Here is a 20542-nt window from a genome sequence, read left to right as displayed (position 1 = left end):
GTTACTGATACTATTACCACGTTACGTCCTATCATCTTCCATCCTTTACACAACGCTGTTACAGCTTCTAGATTACTGGTAAATCCATTTATTGTAAACAATTTTGGATCACGATATCCTTTGTTAAACAGTTGGAAAAACTCCTAAGTACCGTGAGATTGGGTAACTTGCATCAGTGGAGGCTAACTTGTATAGCCCTCAAATGAATGACCTGGCTGGTCATTAAAATACAAAGTTAAATCAAAACAAAAATGGTAGAGTAGAGCTGCGAGCAGAGCTGCGTAGTTGTATTTTAATGACCGGCCAGGTCATTCATTCGAGGGCTATGCATGTTAGCCTCCACTGATGCAAGTTACCTAATTTCACGGTACGTTGTTACCTGTCAATTTTTGGTTCCTGCTCGTTATGTTTCTGGCTCATAGCATTTCTTATGCTGTTTGGTTCTACTATGTTTCATTTATACCTATTTCAAATTGGTTGAAATAAATATAGTTGCATGTCTTTTGTCTGGTTTAGTATACACAAAAAACACAAAAACAAAAAACAAATCTGTAACTGTCTGTAATTGATTCTACCTGGACACTTTTCCTAATGAATGTTTTAAGATTCGTATTTTATTCTTTGTAAAAAGTAATTCATATTTTTAGAAAAAAAATGTCTCATTTATGTTAGCTTATTCATTGATATCTCAAAGAAAATGCTGAGAAGAATCATTCTAACTATTCCAAATCATTTCCAAACTTTTGCTATAAAGCATTAAAAAGCCTTAATTAGCATTAATTAGTTTTACAAGCATTTGTATTAATTAGCGGGTGGCAGTTAGTGAAAGCTATGGCTAGTAGTAAATTATAGTAGAGAGAAATACTCTTACGTTGACTTGGCGATTGTCAAGATAATAAATAATGACCAACGAGCGACAGCAACAGCAACCAAAAACGGTGACGATAGAATAGTAAAAAGTGACAACGGTGACAATAGAATAGTAAAAAGTAGAAAATGACTTTAAAAAAACGATTTGATGGCTTTTTCACTGGCGTGGATGCTTTTTGCAGGTTTTGTGCAAGTGAGTGATAGAAATTGAAAACAAAAAAAATTATTTGTATTGGATGCACCATTTGTAAACAGAAACCAAGGAAACGAAGGAAACGAATATACTGCAATGTCCTCTTCTACTTTACTGTTGTTGCATTTTCCCGTAGCGAATTCCAGGAAGTTGTGGGTCGTTTGGGAAAACTGGACGGAAGTAAGAGTGAAAGTGATGGTAAAGTATTGTTAGTGTTGTTGTTTGGAGTAAATTGGGATTGGAAGTGCTCTAGACCGTGCTCTGGTGCCGTTTCGATTTGGACTTTGGTCTTATGCTGAAAGAAATCAAGAAGGGAAAGTAAAAAGGGAGAAATCGAAAGTGAAAGGAGGGAGTGGCAGAAAAAATGTTGAACTAGAGGTCAGGATGATTTAGGATTGACAGAATATGGAGTGTGTGAATGACCAGAATATAGTGTTGAAGTATTACTATTTGGAGTAAATTGAAATTAGAAGTATCATAGTGGGGTTCGAACTTGCTGTGCCAGAGGAAATCGAAAGTGAAAGAGAGAAATCGAAAGTGGAAGAGAGAAATCGAAAGTGAAAGGACTGCAATCCAAGATGGCGAGGGGATGTGGAACATGGAGACATGGAGTGTGTGGAAGACCAGAATTGTGCATTGGAGTGTTGCTATTTCGGAATCCTGACAGTTTGTCAAAGTTGTCCTGGTAGGGTTCGGACGTGTTGAAAGGGATTGAGAAATCGTTAAATCGAAAGTGAAAGGAGGAGTTCGAGTGAGAATGAAAGAAGGTTGCAACAGAGGCCAAAATGATGAGGGGTCAGCAGAATGCGTAAGACCGGAAAATATGGTGAAAGAGTGTGACATGGGTCACTGATTGGTATCGAACCAAGGCGATAGCGGTGAAAAACCCGACCGAGACCAACTGATTTTCACGTGGGGTACTTAGACAAAGATGGCGGGACAAGGGGGGACAACTTCTTTGTGTTGGGAGGGAGTGGAAACTTGTAGGTATGTAGGAGAATAGTATGAAGCTTGAAAATTTAGTAGTAGAAAGGATGTTTGATCTTTCTTCTGGTTTGGAAATTATCGATAAGATGATTATAAATGGATTGAAAGAATGAAGTATATAACATAATTAGGTTGACAAAATAAATAATTTTTAGGTCAAATGCCTGGCGATGTGGCTGTTGTTATAAATAAGTGTTATTGATAATTATTGTAACAACTTGGTTGCAAACAAAGAGGCTTTTCGGAATGCAAAGCAATAATGATGTTTCGTGATGTGAGGCAGATCTAATGACATATCTGTGTGAAACCCAAGGGCAGTAAGAAACAATGAAAATGAGAAGCTATTTCTGATGTTCCTTAGGTAGAATGACCAAACAACAAACAAAAACTGATAGTCTGGGGAGGATAGTCTGGGGGGGAGGATAGTCTGGGGAGGATTAGAGCCTGGTCCGATGTGATCAAATGAGTAAGTGGATATGTTTGCAATCAGGCATTTGTAAAAATGTAATGAAAACTTTAAAACTTTATTCTGGAGCTCTCAAATTTTTGTATCAGAGGAAGAGAGTTTAGTCCCTAGCGTCTTGTTGTTTTTGTACACAGTGGTGGGTCTTTTAAGGGTATTTGATAGATCAGCGTCCTGTTCAATTGTTGACCAAGCATCTTGGATTTTGCTTTGGATGTTTTTGTCTCTGTCATTGTGGAGGATGAGCGGTAGGATGTTCTTATTTTCATGTTGTTTGTTGTCGTATAATAGGTTATGTCTGGTCTTGGTGAGCGCTTTCTTGATATTGTCGTTGATGATACGGAGAGGGTAGCCACGGGCTAGGAGTATTTTGGATAGGTTGTGGAGTTCATTGGTGAGAGTTTGAGAATCACTGATAATCATGTTGTAGCGGAGGGCTTGGGAGTAGACAATACCTTCTTTTGTGTGTAAAGGGTGGTTGGATTCAAAATGAAGGAGTTGAGAACGGTCAGTGGGTTTCCGGTAGATGCTTGTGGAGAATTGGTTGTTGGAAATGGTGATTTGGACATCTAGGAAATTGATAGTGGTTGGTGATTGATCAAAAGTGAATTTTATGGTGGGGTGTAGTAAGTTCATGTATGATTTAAGTTCTGCCAGTTCTTCGTTGTTGCCTTTGAATATTATAAAGATATCATCTATAAAACGTCTCCATAGTAAAACGTTGTTGGTGAATTCATTGATAATTTGTGTCTCTATTTTACCCATGAACAAGTTGGCGTATTGTGGTGCGTAGCGTCCCCCCATTGTCGTGCCTGATTTTTGTAAATAGTGCTTGTCCATAAATCTAAAGTTGCTGTTAGTGAGGATTGTGTCCAGTATGATTTTGATGGTAGTGGTGTTTGGAGCGTGGTCTGGTAGTAGTCTTCGGTGATCAGTGTAGTACTCTGTTGTGGTGTTTAGTCCTTCGTCATGTGGGATGTTGGTGTAGAGAGATGTCACGTCAGCTGTTATCATGGTGATGTTGTCTAGTGGTTCGTTCCAGGTGTCTAACAGTTGTAGGAAGTGTTTGGTGTCTTTCAAATATGTAGGGAGGGATTCCACCAGTGGTTGCAGATAGTGTGCAAGATAGCGTGATAGGTTGTCTGTGGGGCTGTCAAATCCGGATACTATTGGGCGAAGAGGATTGTTGGTTTTGTGGATTTTAGGTAGGCCGTAAAAAATTGGAGTTCTTGGTTGGTCAGGGGGTTGGAGGAATTTAGCGGTGGCGTTGTCGATATAGTGTTTGAGAGTGAGGTATTGGATTGTTGTGCGTACGTCATAGGTAATTCGTTGGGTTGGGTCGTCTTCTAGTTCTTGATAGGTGTCCGTGTTGTTGAGGTGTTCTTTGTTGATTTTGTCAATGTAGTCTTTTTTGTTGAGGATGACCAAACCTCCTCCTTTGTCCGCTTTCTTTATGATGATATTGTGGTTGTTTAAGAGAGAGTTGTAAGGTGTCAAGATATGTCTGTGCTGTCTTCGTTCGGTAGGTCTTGGTTCGATTTCGGAGTTATAGAGTTGCTCGAAGAAATGGTTGATGGTTTCGTTTTGTGTGGCAGGTGGGGTCCAGTCGGATTTTCGTTTTTTAGGGAGTTTCGGTAGCTGGTTGTTGTTATTGTCTTGCTGGTTGTTGTTATTGTCTTGTTGATTGTTGTTTTGTTGTTCTTCGTCAAAATACATTTTAATGTCGATGTGTCTTTTCAGGTTGTTATATACTTGGGTTGGATTGGATTGAAACTTGAATTGTGGAATGCCTGGTGAGTAATTTAGGCCTCTGCAAAGGACGAGGTGTTCTTCATTGGTAAGGTTGTGGTCAGAGAGGTTGTGGATTAATCTGGCATTAAAGTTTTTGGTGTGCTCTTGGATAACTAGTTTTCTTCGTTTGATTTCTGGGAGGTTTGGTTGTTTCCATATTTTTGATTGTTTGAGGAGGTCGTGGATGGATGGTAGACGATATTCTCTATGTGCGTTGTTGTTGTGGTACATCTTGTAGCTGTGGATGAGAAGTGTTATATGTTGAATTAAAATAGAAGGCTTGTTTGAAATTAAAGGAGAGTGTAAGACCGAGATGTGAGTCTACGCAGGTGTGGATTTGTGGTGTGTTAGGTGAATGTAAAAATATAAAAACAGAAGAAATATTGTAATTAAGTTTCGTGTTTGTAAGAAATAGAATTTATTGACTTTATTAGAATAAAATTGACAAAGCCTTGTGTAATAAAATATTGATAAATTTGACAAATATGGAACTTGGGATGAATCGATCATTGTTTTTATATTTTATCTTGTAGGTTGTCCGTTTAATTTTAGATATTTCATTTGCTGTATGTCATAATAATACCATCTGTTAGAGTTTGCTTCCAAGTTGTTGCAAATCCATTTGATTTGGTAAAATCGTTTTTTCTTCTTGTTTTGGTGGTACGTACTGTGTAAGTAGGGAATGATGAGAGATGGTGAACCTCCATTTCCATAAAAAAATGTTAGGATTTTAAATGTTCCTTTGTCTGATATGTGACCTTCATTGAAGCAGTTTGTGATGTGTGATGGCCAGCTTCGAATTGGGAAAAAGGCGTTACCATTAATATCATTGTATAGTGTTGTGCGGTTGGGTCTGTTGGTTATGAGTTGTTGGTGTTCGATGGAATTGGCGTAGTTGTGATAGTTCATTCTGTAGAGTAAAGTAGAGATGGGTGGCGTATAGAATATCAATATGTTTCTATTATCGTTAGGGTTGATGCAAAAAATAATAATAATAATAATAATATATATTATATATTATTTATTGATAGATATGTATGTATTTAAAAGGTTGGCGAGAGAAGACACAGATTTAAAAGGATCAACTGGCCTGATTTCTTTCTACTGGAGTGTGGGTGGAGTCTTAATACCTGAAGGAGATGCAGAACGACGGTAATAAACCAAATGTATTAGTAAGGGACACTAGAGTATGGACTTCTGGGATAACCCTTTTTGAAAAGTAAGTAAGTTTACGACCGCAGTCGGAGGCGACCCGAAGGCTCCTCTTTCGACCTCACGTAAATTAATGCATATGTATAAATTTTCGTTAATTTTTCGGGATCAGCTCCACCCCTCTTAGTATGATGAATCGTACATCAAAGAAGCGTATTGCAATGTAGAAAAAGAATTTAATTTTTGCCTTTTTTGAGATTTTGATGGCTAAAAACTTCAGGCCATTTGAATATCTCAAGAACCATTAGCAGCACATTAGAAGTGTTTCAAAAATTCTATTTTCTGCTATTTTTGCTGACGTCATCAAAGAATTAAAAATCTTTTGCCGTCAGAATACTCCTTGTGGTGATATCTATCATTGGTGAAAATTTCATGAACTTTAGATTGACATCAAAGTAATACCTATAATGGACGTCACATCTATCTTTTTACGTACACCTTGAAACTTTTCAAAAATTCTCCAAATATTTTTTTGATGTCCCACTAAACTTTTGAAAGCTCTTGTTTATCAGTGAAAATATGGAATTTTCGTTAAAACACTTAAATGGAATAAGAAATCCCAGTTTTTTTGGTGAGGTGCTTGAAGCAAAGTACAAACCCTTCAAAATTTTCAACTTTTTTATAATCAAGAATTTCAAAGTGGTGTAAAAGCAAGTAACTTGAGAGTTAGACAATTTAGTTTTTTTCATTGGTAACAAGTTGTCAGAATTTATGACTTTAATATCCAGTATGATAACAAACAAAAAAGTAAAATCAACTATTTTTACGATATTTCGTTCTCTTTCAGAACTTCACCATACGTTCTTAAATACTTTCCGGCACTCAATGTAAATGACCTACCATACCTGCAGCCCTTAAAGGTCCTTTTTCCAAACATCCCAAAGTGCACTGTAAGGGTCCAAATGAGCAACGGTGAGAAAAATTGCACTCCAAGGGTGTAGAATTTGGATAATCTGACCGTATTTTGCTTTAAAACTATAAAATGTGACGGATTTTACACCATTGTGGCCCATTTACGAAGTCTAATTAATTGGCGAGTTTCGCGTTATTTACTTTTCATGATTGTTAAGGTAATTTTTGAAAAAGCTTTATAAGTTTTGTTTGGCAGGGGTTCGTACCTGGGGGGGGGCAGCTGCGCAAAATGACCGACGGGTATGTGCCCGGGGGGGTACTAGGTTTGCGAGGTGACGGGTATGTCCGAGCCGAAAATCGAAAATCGACCCTTTGAGAGACAAAATTTTGGTGATTTTGGGAACCTTTGAGAGACTTTTTCCTAAATTTTGGTCCATTTTTTCCAAATTTTGGTTTGATTTTCACCAAATTTGGTCAAAATTTTTGGAAATCGTGACCCTTTGAGAGAGAAATTTTTGATTTTCGTGATTTTGGGACCCTTTCAGAGACTAACTTTTGAATTTGTACCCCTTTGAGAGACTTTTGAGGAATGAGAAAAGGTACCCTTGCCTTATGGCTCGCACATACCCGGCACCCATTTTGCCTAAGTACCCCCCCCCCCGGGGGTATGTGTTGGCCCTAAAAGGGTACCTTTTCTTAGGCTGCTGGCATCCACTAACAGATTCGTGCTCCTTATGCTCCTATACTTTTGTAGAGGTCTGCGATTCTTTTCCAAGATGTTTAAAATGCACTGTAAGGGTCGGAAAAGTTAGAGATGCACTGTAAGGGTAGAAATTTCAGAGCATTCTTGAAAAATCTAGATATTTTGCTCAAAAATGCTAGAATTTTGATCTTTTTTTGCACAAAAAGGATTAAAATCTGGGGGAAATACACTCTAAGTCTATGATTTTCACCAATTTTTGCTGCACTGTAAGGGTGCAATTTTAAAAGCCAATCTTTGGCCATGTATACCGTCAGTCCGCAAACCCAGTGCCCCCACCGGGGTTCGTATTGAAAATTGAGGTCATCATTATAACTGCACCGTTTGAATCTAAATCTCAGCCGTATATCATTTTTTAAGATAAAAACCAAATTGTATTGAACTAACACTGTAATATACTCACGATATAGAATATCTCAAGAGAAATATTTAAGATGAATTTAGTGAATTTTGCCGATTTTATTTAACGTATAGTGAAATTGTAAGTTACTTTGGAAAAAGTATCAAAAAACTAAAATCAAAATTTGTCCACCAATATTAGTTTCTGTAAGTTACGCTCCGACGATCTGAACAAAGCATGTATATAAAGAGTCATTCCATTTTATATCCATACAGGGAAAGGATTATTAGAGAAGAATTTCAAGGGGTCTAAAAGAGTGTTTTTTCATTTTATAGGGGGTAAAAAAACATTTTGAAATTTCCAGGGGGTAAAAGGCTGATTTTATAGCTCGCCCATCATCCCTTTAAGGTATGAAAAGAAATTTTTCAAGGATTTTTTTGCAAATTTTGTCATTTCAAGGGTATCTACGCATTTCCAGGGGGTATTATTGACTTGAAAAGGTTCGTCCACGTGGCTGGAAATTTAATGGAATGGCCCAATCTGCTGAACATTTTTATCACGGAGTTATCGTCATTCAAAGTACCTTAAAGGAAGAAATTTTGGCGGAAAGAAAATTTGGCGGATTTGGCGGATTCGGCCAGAATCCGCCAAATTAAGTTCCCGCCAAAATTTATTTTTTCCGCAATCCGCCAAATTAAATTCCCGCCAAAATAAACTTTTTGAAAATATGATCTCTTTTAAGGTGTTTTTGCATTTTTTTTGCTGTTTTTACGACATTTTAAGGATAACTTTTTCAGCAAACGCCAAATTAAATTCCGGCCAAATTTAGTTTTTTCGTCAATCCGCCAAATTAAATTCCCTCTAAAAAACTTTTTCGACCATCCGCCAAATTAAATTCCCGCCAAAATTTCTTCCTTTAAGGTATCTTCTTTTGAAATCTAAATAATAAGTTTGAATTTATCGTGCCAGTGATATTCATATTGGAAGTTTATCGTGGCCTGGATTACAAAATTTAATTGGCTACATTTCGAGAGATTCTTCTTCCATCATTGGGCAATGTGGAGGATGTTTTCCCCACTATTTTGTACTAAGACCTTCTGATTACCCATGATTATTAAGTGTAATTTCCTGACCCGATGATGGGAAATAAATACCTCTCGAAACGTAGCCAATCTTAAATTTCGTGACCCAGGCCACGATAAATTTCCTGTTAAATGTTTTCATTGGGAATGTTGGGCGTGTGAGTTCTGGTAAGAGAGTCCTGCTTGACTTATACATTTTCCGCTCTCATGTTGTCCATAAATGTAAATTATAAAATAAGGAGCTGTAAGGATTGTAAACATACCAACTATGACGATAAATAGTTTAACAATTCGCTTATTTCGAACAACCCGCCGTAGAACAACATCAGGACTGTTATTAAGCGCTCTCATATTTTTACGTAGTTTTAATGTACATTTTCGATACAACAAAGCAACCAGTATGGTCGGCAGTAGCTGGGAGACCTGTCTACTCTGTTCGTTTGGTATCGAATTATAGCATTGAATTAAAACGAATAATAATATAGAAAAAAACAGAGTAGCCGGTGTAGATGCCAAATCTGGTCGCAGAATTCCAGGGGGTAATTCGAGAAGAATTTCCAGTGGGTCTGAAAGAGTGTTTTTCATTTATAGGAGGTAAAAACTAATTGAAATTTCCAGGGGTAAAAGACTGATTTTAGCTTGCCCACCATCACTTTAAGGTATGAAAAGAATTTTTCCAAGGGTTTTTTTTTCAAATTTTGTTATTTTCCAGAGGGTATCTACACATTTCCTTAGCACGCAGTTATCGTCATTCAAAGTATCTTCCTCTGAAATCTAAATAATAAGTTTGAGTTTATCGTGCCAGTGACACTCATAAGGAAGTTTATCGTAGTCTGGATCACGAGATTCACGTTTGGCTACATTTCGAGAGATTCTTCTTCCATCATTGGGCAATGTGGAGGATGTTTTCCCCACTATTTGGTACTAAGACCTTCTGATTACCCATAATTATCAATTGTAATTTCCTGACCCGATGATAGGAGAAAATTCTCTCCAAACGTAGCCAAGATTAAATTTTGTGACCCAGGCCACGATAAATTTCCGGTGAAATGTTTTTATTTGGAATGTTGGACGTGCGAGTTTTGGTAAGAGAGTCCTGCTTGACTTATACATTTTCCGCTCTCATTTGTCGATAAATGTAAATTATAAAATAAGGAGCTGTAAGGATTGTAAACATACCAACTATGACAATAAATAGTTTAACAATTCGCTTATTTCGAACAACCCGCCGTAGAGCAACATCTTGTCTGTACGCAGACCCGATATCTACGGCTAATTTCAAAATTCATTGCCGTAGAAAAAAAATTTTGTTTGACAATTTCGAATATGTCTTCGTTACTTTTCAGCTTTTAGTTTGGCTCAAAAACATTAATAAAACAGCCAAAACATGCTTGGGGGGGGGGGTTCATGGCGGAGGAGCGGAATCGGCCCTTTTTTCGGACGGAGTGGCGGAATTTGGCGAAAATTTAGACGGAATTACGGAAATTGGGTTCTCTGACGGAGACGGAAAATTAGACAATTTTGGTGCGGAAAAACGGAATTTAGCAAAAAAATTTGCGGAATTTCGGAATTGGTAAAAGATATTCAAAATTTGAGGAATTTTTGACAAAAATATTGAATTTCAAAGGAATTTTCGGTGACGGAATTTTGGTTCAATTTAAGACGGTTTGACGGAAATTGGAGAAAAAATTGGCGGAATTGCGGAATCGGGTACCCCCTGAAACCCCCCCCCCATGCTTATAAAGTGGGCCCCAATCATGGACTCCATCCCTTTGTTTACAATTTTCGTAGCTTTCGCTGGCATTTTATTTCAAAATTATACTCCATCGCAGAGGTCTCCGTACGGAAAAATTTTTATCAAACAGACAATGCACACAGAGTGTACTACGAACCGATAAACGTCAGATACACTCTGGTACAGAGTAAGCAACAACAGGACCGTTTCTAAGCGCTCTCATATTTTTACGTAGTTTTAATGTACATTTTCCATACAACAAAGCAACCAGTATGGTCGGTAGCAGTATAAAACAACAATAGATTAAATTGAGATCATCTTTGTGTTCACATCGATATTCTTCACTAGCGTCAAAACGTACGGTACTGTATTTGTGTAGTACAGGGTGTTCCAAAAGAAGTTGTACCACTTCTATAGGAAGGAAGTTCTTGTGCGTGTTTCACTAGATTTGCAATGCTTATCAAAGTTTCTCTCTGTGTCATAATAATCGTTATATTAAAGTGAAGACACACGCAACAACCCTCTACTCAGAATCATGTTCGAAGTCGATACTTTTTTTTGGGACACCCTGTACCACCGATTGAAATAAGCCAAATGTGACTGATGTCATAAAAAAGTGCTTTCTTCGGAGGTATAGTTGACTTGAACGAATAATGGATGACCCTAAAATTTATGAAGCAAAATCAATACACTTTTTTTTATACAGAACACAAAACAAGTTAAGAACACTTTAAGGCTTTTGAAGAATCTAAAACACCCAATTTATTAAGAAAATGGGCAAAAATACTCAAAAATGGCAAGAACAAGTCAAGAACATTTTTAGGATTAAATCTATATCCCAAAGCTTTAACGGGCATTAGAAATAGAGCTGATTCTTTAAACGAGACCGACTCGATCATTGCCATACTTCTGACTTCTGAAATTTATAAATGAGATACATTCTGCTATAAAGGAGGCCCCCCAGCGGTAACTCTGATCACGATATCACGCAATTTTTTGTCTTCGATCACGATCATGCAAATCAGTAAAAAGGTGGACAATCAAGCATGCTTTTGAAAATGTCCAAATCACGTATCACGGCTCAAAAATCTTTGACCTCTCATCACGAAATGGCTATATCCGCCATTTTTGATCGAAGTAAGTAAGTGGTACCGGTAAAGAAGTCATTGCAGTGTTAAAAATTAACGTCTAACCTGGCGCTACATCATCAAAAGTATTCGGAGGAACGTAGATCTAGCGCTCTCGATGCATTTACAACACCATTAGGGTACCGCTTTTCAAAAAACTCCGATCAAAGATTTTGCTTAGCCGCGATTAAGAAACTTGGTCCAGGGTATATGAAGGCAAGTGTTTATTACCTATATCTATCTAAAGCAATGAAAAACATTATCCAAATAGAAGCAGCCAAAGAAATGAAAGTCCCCACTGTAAGGGTCATTTTTTGGCCAAAATTTCTCTGCGTGCACTGCCAGCTGGATGCACTGTAAGGGTTCAATTTTGGGAGCCAAATTTTCCGCCGAACGTATGGTCGTTTTCAGATCGAGTGCCCCCCCCGGGGGTAAGGTCTAGAATGGGAGGGTGTCCAGGTAGGGTTGGGACTAGCTTTAGGGTGATTTGAGAGCAGTGGGGGCTAGAGGAGAAAAGGATATAAAAAAAACAAGAAAGAAAGAAGAGTCGTGTTTGAATAAAAAGGTCAATACCACTTTCTCTCCCTAAAAAGCTGTCTACGTCTTGTGTAAAATACTGTATAAAAAACAGAGAAACAGAACAGTTCTCAGATAGTGTCCCAAAAACTTAAAATAAAAAACTACTCTTGTCTGGCACACACAACAAGTAGGCCACGCCTTACCACCTTTGCTACTATCTTTGTTTACATTTTTTTGCTGATGAAACATTTCTAAAAGCGCGGGATATTTCCCACCATTAAATTTTCAAATTTTTAGAGTTTTGGATATTTCCGACCATCAAATGATATTTCCGACCATCAAAAGATATTTCCGACCAACAAAAGATATTTCCGACCATTACGCTATGATATTTCCGACCATTAAAGATATTTCCGCCTACGGAAAAAAATTTGCGACGCCTACAGACCAGTACAACTAATAAGTGAGTGCATTCTCCACTATTTCTCGTCTTAGCTTGGAGTGGTAAAGATATAAAGAACAAATCTTAATTTAATTTTGGAATCATATTGCATTGAACGGAATCATATTGCATTGAACACGACTAACTGAGATAATATATACGTATATAATATAATACTTATAAGTGAAAAGTAAAGCGATCATTTATTTTATCTTTTGAACATCACGCTCATATGATATAAAAGTTAAATGATTATGGAACGATCGACCAGTGAAAAATACTGAAGTGGTAACACCATAACAATCTGGTTAACACTAAAACAATGATAATTTTTCCGCTTTTCAGTTTACAACAAGAATTCCCAAAATAAACTCGTAAAAATATAAAAAATAAAGTTTGTGACGAAGCATGTAGCGTAAAACCCCCAGTGGCTGTTTATTCTGGAGGAAACATTATCTCCGAACCGATGGCATCCGTCACCCCAACCTTCGGAGGTTAAAGGTCTTCCCTCCCTTTACGTACAATTGTGTTAAACAAAAATATTTCTACATTTGTAAATTTTCGGTTACTAATCGTACATTCACGTTTGTTCGAACCACTTCTTCACAGATTTCGTTGTCTTTGTTTCTTATCGAACGGGCCGTAGAAATTTGATCGTCTCGGTTTACACATATAAGAAAAAATTAGGAAAGAAGAGTTAAAAAGGTTAACTTAACTAATCTCAGTTAGCGCTCTTCTGCAAATGCGAGGATTATCAGAATCGAAAGGTACCATTTTAAATATATTTTCAACGCATGCGCGCAGCTTGTCCCAATCTGCGTGCATAAGATATATAAAGCAGCATAAGGCGCTAGCCTGCGAAACCGTTGAGAAACTCGTTTCTCGTCTTTCTTCGATCGCCGAGAAACACGCTTCACAAGAGAAATGAAATAATTTGTGGCAAGTACTAAAAAATCTACCACACATTTTCCTCAATTATCACTTTATTATATCAACGAGTGAAAATGTTGTTTGTAACCTCATGTAACCAGTAAAATTGGAGAAATCGCTCTTTATGGGGCAAAAGGCATCAATGATCTGAGAAGTATTTTGGTACCCATTTCCGGCAAGCTCGCAATGTATGGGCAAGCGAAATCGTCGGCCTTTTCAATACACATCAGATCTGAATCTGACGGTATTCCAACAAACATTAGACGTATTATAGAGTAGTATGGTTGCAACATGATATATAATATACTATTTAAAAACATATTACATTAGACATTAGGCATACGTACTCTGGCGTTTTTAAGAGATATTGGTTGTTCTAGCTAAGCAAGTGGATCTGATAGGCCGAACTGTTTTTCTGGTTTCAATGGTTTCATAGGTGCTCCAGTGTTTTCGCTTGTTTTTACGAGACATTGCATATTCTTACTAAGCAAGTGGAGCTAATAGGCCAAACTATTTTTCTGGTCTCAATGGTTTCATAGGTACTCCAGTGTTTTCCCTTGTTTTTACAAGAAATTGTCCGCTCTAGCTAAGCAAGAAAGGCTAGACCTATTTTTCTGGTTTCAATGGTTTTATAGGTTCTCCAGTGTTTTCTCTTGTTTTTACGAGACACTGCCCATTTTAGCTAAGCAAGTAGAGCTAGGCCGGACCATTTTTCTGGTTTCACTGGTTTCATAGGTACTCCAGTGTTTTCGCTTGTTTTTACAAGACATTGGCCTGATAGCTAAAAAAAGAAGGGTTAGGTCGAAGAATTTATCAGGTTTCAATGGTTTTATAGGTACTCCAGTGTTTTCCCTTGTTTTTAAGAGATAAAGGCCGTGCTAAGCAAGTGGAGCTAGGCCGAACTATTTTTCTGGTTTCATTGGTTTCATATGTACTCCAGTGTTTTCCCTTGTTTTTAAGAGATATAGGCCATTCTAGCTAAGCAAGTGGAGCTATTAGGCCGAACGATTTTTCTGGTTTCAATGGTTTCATGTGTACTCCAGTGTTTTTGCTTGTTTTTCATTCTAGCTAAGCAAGAAGGGTTAGGTCGAACTATTTTGCTAGTTTCAATGGTTTCATAGGTACTCCAGTGTTTTCCCTTGTTTTTCATTCTAGCTAAGCAAGAAGCGTTAGGTCGAACTATTTTGCTGGTTTCATAGGTACGTCAGTGGCTTCCCTTGTTTTTAAGAGATATTGGCCTTTCTAGCTAAGCAAGTGGAGCTATTAGGCCGAACTATTTTTCTGGTTTCAATGGTTTCATGTGTACTCCAGTGTTTCCGCGCTTGTTTTTCATTCTAGCTAAGCAAGAAGGGTTAGGTCGAACTATTTTGCTAGTTTCAATGGTTTCATAGGTACTCCAGTGTTTTCCCTTGTTTTTAAGAGATATTGGCCATTCTAAGCAAGTAGGGCTAGGCCGAACTATTTTTCTGGTTTCATAGGTACTCCAGTGTTTTCGCTTGTTTTTAAGAGATATAGGCCGTTCTTACTAAGCAAGTGGATCTAATAGGCCGAACTATTTTTCTGGTTTCAATGGTTTCATATGTACTCCAGTGTTTTCGCTTGTTTTTAAGATATATAGGCCGTTCTAGCTAAGCAAGTGGATCTAATAGGCCGAACTATTTTTCTGGTTTCAATGGTTTCATATGTACTCCAGTGTTTCCGCTTGTTTTTAAGAGATGTTGTGTATTTGATTAATTTGACTGTTTTCAAAAAGTTTTTACGAGGTGACAAAAAAAAACTTGATCCAAAAAAATGTTATTACAGATAAGAAAAAATTCTGCCCATAATAAAACCTGAGATAACACTAATTTGACAAATACATTGAATAATTAGATTTGGTTGGTGTTCAATTTGGGTTAATGGTTGGGGAATGACGAAAAGAATTCAAGCACATGCCATGCATGATTATAAAATTTTAATTAGTCCTTTAGCCCTAATTGGCCCTTTACAAATAACTTTACATCAAAATGTTATAAAATGGTTTTAAAAATGTGATAATAAACGTTACTTAGAAATTTTTGCAGGAAGAAATTTTTGCAAAGTTTGGCAGTTTCGCAATTTGGAAGCTTCGCGCAATTTAATTTCGTGGTTGAGAGAATTTTTTGTTTACAATTTGCCCTAAAAAGATCTTTCCGAGATAAAAAGAACCACAAAATTAAATTCCGCGAAAGTTTTTTCCCCTAACTTATGTTCCCATAACTTGTGTCTAAGTTAGAAAAAATTATTTCTTTTAGCATCTAGAATGTGATTTAGAAGATAGTAATGCATGCGTGTTTGACAAGTCAAATATTGTGGGAAGCTAGAAATTTTCGAACCCTGCAAGTATCTAGCTAGACAGAGCTGTAAATGGCAAAAACATCAAACTAAAGAATAATCTAGAGTTTGGATATCTAGATAATAGAAAAATAAGATGCAGAAACAACAAAAATAAGTTTTGGTTTTTTAGCGTCAATTACTAACACTGCAACATCATTGTTAAAATACCTGAAAACCACTCTCTTGAAGATTCTGAGCGACTTAGTGTCTATCTGGTAAGAGAGCTTTCTCAATTCAACAGCCTGTAAGTTAAAGGCTTTAAGAATTTTGGAGTTGTTATACTCCCCATATTTGTGTATGAGTTCATAAAGAAGTAGTATTTCAACATCAGACCAACTAGTAGAGGACATTTTATAAAATCGCTCGATTGTTTTGGTCAAAGCACTTGTCATACATTTTTGGAAAGCTAAGGGGTAGGGGAATTGAAATTACGATGTTTCCAATTTTTTTTCGGACACTTTGGTATGATTTTCGGACAAATATGATGGTCTCAGGCAAAAATCATAGGGTCAAAAATTAACGAAAATTTTAGCTTGAGAAAACGGAGACCTGTTGTATATTTTTGGAAAGCTCTCAAAAAATTAGGATTAGAGATATATTGCAAGTATAGGTGATTTCAGTACCTAACTCGAGATATTGAGCTTCAAAAAGCGCAAAAACTGGACAAAACAGCTGTTTCTGGCTGAAAAACACGGTTTTCAAGGGTTAATATCAACTTAATTTCAATGGATCAAGACGATCCATTGGTAAATTTTTAAGTCTTGCATCGCAAAAGTACACAATAAAAAGTTTTTTCTACTTTACCGTTATAGTTTTGTCATTGCAACGGTATCGCGGTGCTATATACTCTTCCTGTTCATGGGTATTTTCTGGTCTGTAGTCTTGTTGCCTGTTCCTCTTGTGTATAAAGGGGCTTTATAATCTGAAAATTAACAAATAGTTTTTAGGTAAAGTGGAGGCTATTTTGATCTTTCATTAATTCATTATGAAAAGTATGAAAGTACAGAATGGTAATTGAACGCACAGTATAACATCGTCCGCAGACCTGGTAAGACTCAGAGACCCGGTAGAGGATCTTTTCAGCCAGTGGGGATAAAAACAACGGACTGAAACTCAATATTACCAATATTTTTTATGGCGGGAGATTTCAATTCAATTGTTTTCAAGCCAGAAAATTCAGTGGGGATGGAAAAAGTAGTAAATATTATTTTCCAATGAGGATTGGTTTATTTGATTTTTCTCAGTGGGGACAAAAATTGGAGGATAATTTTCCATTAGGAACGATGTTTTCGACAATTTTTTTCAGTGGGAAGGGGTCCCAGTGGGTTTCTGGTGAGAAGGGGGTTTAACTTTATGTAAGGGGAATTGGTTTTCATCACTCTGATACTGAGTAAGGAGTTTTTACCACCGGCCAATCTTTTTCAGTGGACAGGAGTCCCACTGGGTGGGAGTAGGAGAGACTAGGAGTTTCCATGTGGAAATGGGTTTATTTTTTCGGGAAAGGCACAACCATAGGCCAGTTCCCAAACTTTGCTTTTGAAAAGTTTGAGACAATAAATTACCGATACCCAGGCCCTGATTTTCGTCTTCTTTTGAACGAAAAACTGTTCTTCAGAAATTACTTACAATTTTTTTCTTCTTAGCAATTTGTCCATGGTTTTCAGTGCCATCGTCTTCATTCTATAAAAAGACAAATAGGTTAAATGTAAAACATTTATAGTTTTGAAGCACTCATTTTAACGTTGGAGCAAATGAAATGCAAGCTCGAAGAGCTACAAGCGAATCTTTTTTGTGCACATAAGTTGAGCGGCTGGTTATGTACGACCCACGTGGTTTTCATACAAACGACGGATTGAAAGTAAAATTTACTGCTAGTTTTCCAAAAATATACCATTCATCGAAACCGCTAGATTCAATCCGTCGTCAAAAATGTGGCGCACATTTTAAGGTTTCACATTTTTCTTTTTGGACCCTTTCAGAGACTAACTCTTGAATTTGTACCCCTTTGAGAGACTTTAGAGGTATGAAAAAGGTACCCTTATGGCTCGCACATACCCGGTAGCCATTTTGCCTATCAAAAGACAAACTTTAGATTCTGACGTCACAAATATGAACCTCCTAATTATGGGCGTGACAGTTTAATCTAAGAAATTAACAAGCAACAAGCACTTTCAATACACTATTTCCGTAATTCACCTCGCAAAAGATTGCACTCCACAAAAACCACGCTTCCCTAAGCAGATCCCAGGTAAAAACAGGTTCATTTATCTCCCGTTCAAGAAACGGTGGAGAGCAAAGGATATGCGTGCGCAGATATTTTCGAATTATGGGAAAGGTACTTTAGATATGTACCTAAAAGTAATATGAAGTGTTTGTAAGAACACCTTTGAGCTTTTTCATAGAGATGCGTAGAGCTATTGAGGGCCCAAATAATTGTGTCACCAGTATTGAGAGGTTTTTTGCTTGATCGATGTGCTTGATAATAAATTATCTTCCTTTTTTATGCGTAAGAAAAACGTGCTGTCTAATAATATCTAATTATAATTAGATATATTAGATATAATCTACTTTAGGCGTACAAACTTTCGCGAGCAGAAACTTTCACAATTTTCGCGAATTTTGGCCTTTTTCGCGAAAGTTTATGCTAGCGGAAAAATTGTTTAAAAAAGTTGAAAATCTGTAAAACTTCGAAATCAAAATAAAAAGTAGTAATTTTGGCATTTTATGTATGCCTTAATAGCCCCATTGAAGTCATATAATACCAGTTTTAAATCGAAATCGAGAAGTATTTGTCACTTTTGAACTATTTTCTGTGTTAAAATTTTCATTTTCATCACCCAATTCGCGAAAGTTTATACTCGCGAAAAATATTTTTTCCTCGAATTCGCGAAAGTAAATGTCGTAATTTTCGCGAATTTTCGACCTCGCGAAAGTTTCTGCTCGCGAAAGTTTCTGCTCGCGAAAGTTTGTACGCCTAAAGTAATTATAATTAGTTATATTGATTTGACATGCATGCGTACCACAAAAAAGTGAGTCAAAATTTGATTGATGATGCCCTTTCACGTGAGACTAATATCAAAGTACTATCGATTTAAGCGTTATTTTTTAGATTACAAAGAGGATGTCCCCTAGTGCAACGTTAGATGTTCTAATCGTATATTTATTGCTTAATCCTAGCTATCGTTTCAAAGATTTGAGAGAAGTTTTTGATACTACTGTTCAGCGGTGGATTTTTAGTTTGAGCTATAATTAGTCGATTTTACTGGGATTGAAGGGAGTCACTTTAGTCACTATGTCTCAAAAAACATATTTGTATGGTCAATTTTTGTTTATTTTTATTTACTTTTCACGCAATTTTAGAGGAAATATTAATCCGCATCTTTGCTGCTCTTGTAAATAGCCAAAGACTAGAGAGCACTTTAAACTAGCCATAGCTTTCACTAACTGCCACCCGCTAGTACAAATGCTTGTAAAAACTAATTAATGCTAATTAAGGCTTTTTAATGCTTTATAATTATAACAAAAGTTTGGAAATGATTCGGAATAGTTAGAATGATTCTTCTCAACAGCATTTTCTTTCAGATATCAATGAATAAGCTAACATAAATGAAACATATTTTTTTTCTAAAAATGTGAATTACTTTACAAAGAATAAAATACGAATCTTAAAACATTCATTAGGAAAAGTGTCCAGGTAGAATCAATTACTCTTAGGTGCCAAATAAACGGCCCCCCCGCTTGTTAATTTTTCGAAAATTTTCCAACCCCCCGGACTTTAGTAGGACCCCCCCCCCCGTTTATTAATTTTTGAGAATATTTTCAGTTGGCAAAAAGAAGTCCCCTTATTTTGCTCCAAAAAGCCTGATTTTAGCCTATATTAACCTTATTTTAGCCTATATTAACCTTATTTTTGGGTTTTCAGAAGTACAATTTCCAACCCCCCCCCCGGCAATTAGGTCCCCCCGTTTATTAAAATTTCGAAAATTTTCCAACCCCCCCCCCCGTTTATTCGAGCCCCCCCCCCCGTTTATTTGGCTCCTGAGAGTACAGACAGTTACATAGATATACTAAACCAGTCAAAAGACATGCAACTATATTTATTTCAACCAATTTGAAATATAAATGAAACATAGTAGAACCAAACAGCATAAGAAATGCTGTAGCATAAGAAATGCTATGAGCCAGAAACATAACGAGCAGGAACCAAGAATTGACAGGTAACAACGTACTTAGGAGTTTTTCCAACGGTTTAACAAAGGATATCGTGATTCAAAATTGTTTACATTAAATGGATTTACCATTAATCTAGAAGCTGTAACAGCATCGTGTAATAGATGGAAGATGATAGGACGTAACATGGTAATAGTATCAGTAATGAGGCAATATTGATGAGCAGGAAGCAGGTATTAACAGGAAATAGCGTACATTCAGGACTTTTTCCAACGGCATGATAAGGGATCTCATGGACAAAATTGTTTACATGAAAAAGATATGCCAGTTATCTTGCAGTTTAACAGCAATATCGTGTAGAAGGATGGAAAATCATGACGTAACGTGGTAATAGTAGCAGTAACAAGGTAATATTGCGTTGTCAAGGTAAACGAATCCTCATTCATAAAAAGCTTAAAGGGAAAAGAAGAAACATGAAATTAGATGATATATGGTGAGTTTACTGAAATTTCCTCAAAACTAGTTCACAAAAGTTTCTTTCAATCTTTGATAATAATTTCCCAAATAGTCAGTGCCTGGTAAGGCGGTCGTCGAAAAATTGTTCTATTCGCATCACCCGCCCGCATCATTTTCTGCTGATTTTCTGGTGCGGAGATGGCCATCGAAAAATTGTTTCGCTCGCGACACCAACCGCCCCTGAATTACTGACGTGAT

The 20542-nt window shown here is 36.8% G+C and overlaps 1 protein-coding gene and 1 long non-coding RNA gene across 2 annotated transcripts in view; one reads left to right on the top strand and one right to left on the bottom strand.

The window, feature by feature from the left end:
* The window catches only part of LOC136803256 (uncharacterized), a 118274-nt gene extending 100942 nt beyond the window's left edge, over window positions 1-17332 (bottom strand). Inside the window, exon 1 of the mRNA XM_067059987.1 lies at window positions 17285-17332. The gene's annotated coding sequence lies outside the window, so the exon portion shown is untranslated. The remainder of the gene's footprint in view (window positions 1-17284) is intronic.
* Window positions 1-20542, top strand: part of LOC136803270 (uncharacterized) — a 225700-nt gene that overhangs the window by 120098 nt on the left and 85060 nt on the right. The gene's annotated exons all lie outside the window — the stretch shown is intronic.

This window comes from Clytia hemisphaerica, unplaced genomic scaffold (assembly GCF_902728285.1).
Source record: "Clytia hemisphaerica strain Z4C2 unplaced genomic scaffold, Clytia hemisphaerica genome assembly, whole genome shotgun sequence".
In the NCBI taxonomy this organism is placed as follows: Eukaryota; Metazoa; Cnidaria; class Hydrozoa; order Leptothecata; family Clytiidae; genus Clytia; species Clytia hemisphaerica.
The sequence above is the reverse complement of the archived record's forward strand: the minus strand, read 5'-3'. Positions and strand labels throughout refer to the sequence as shown.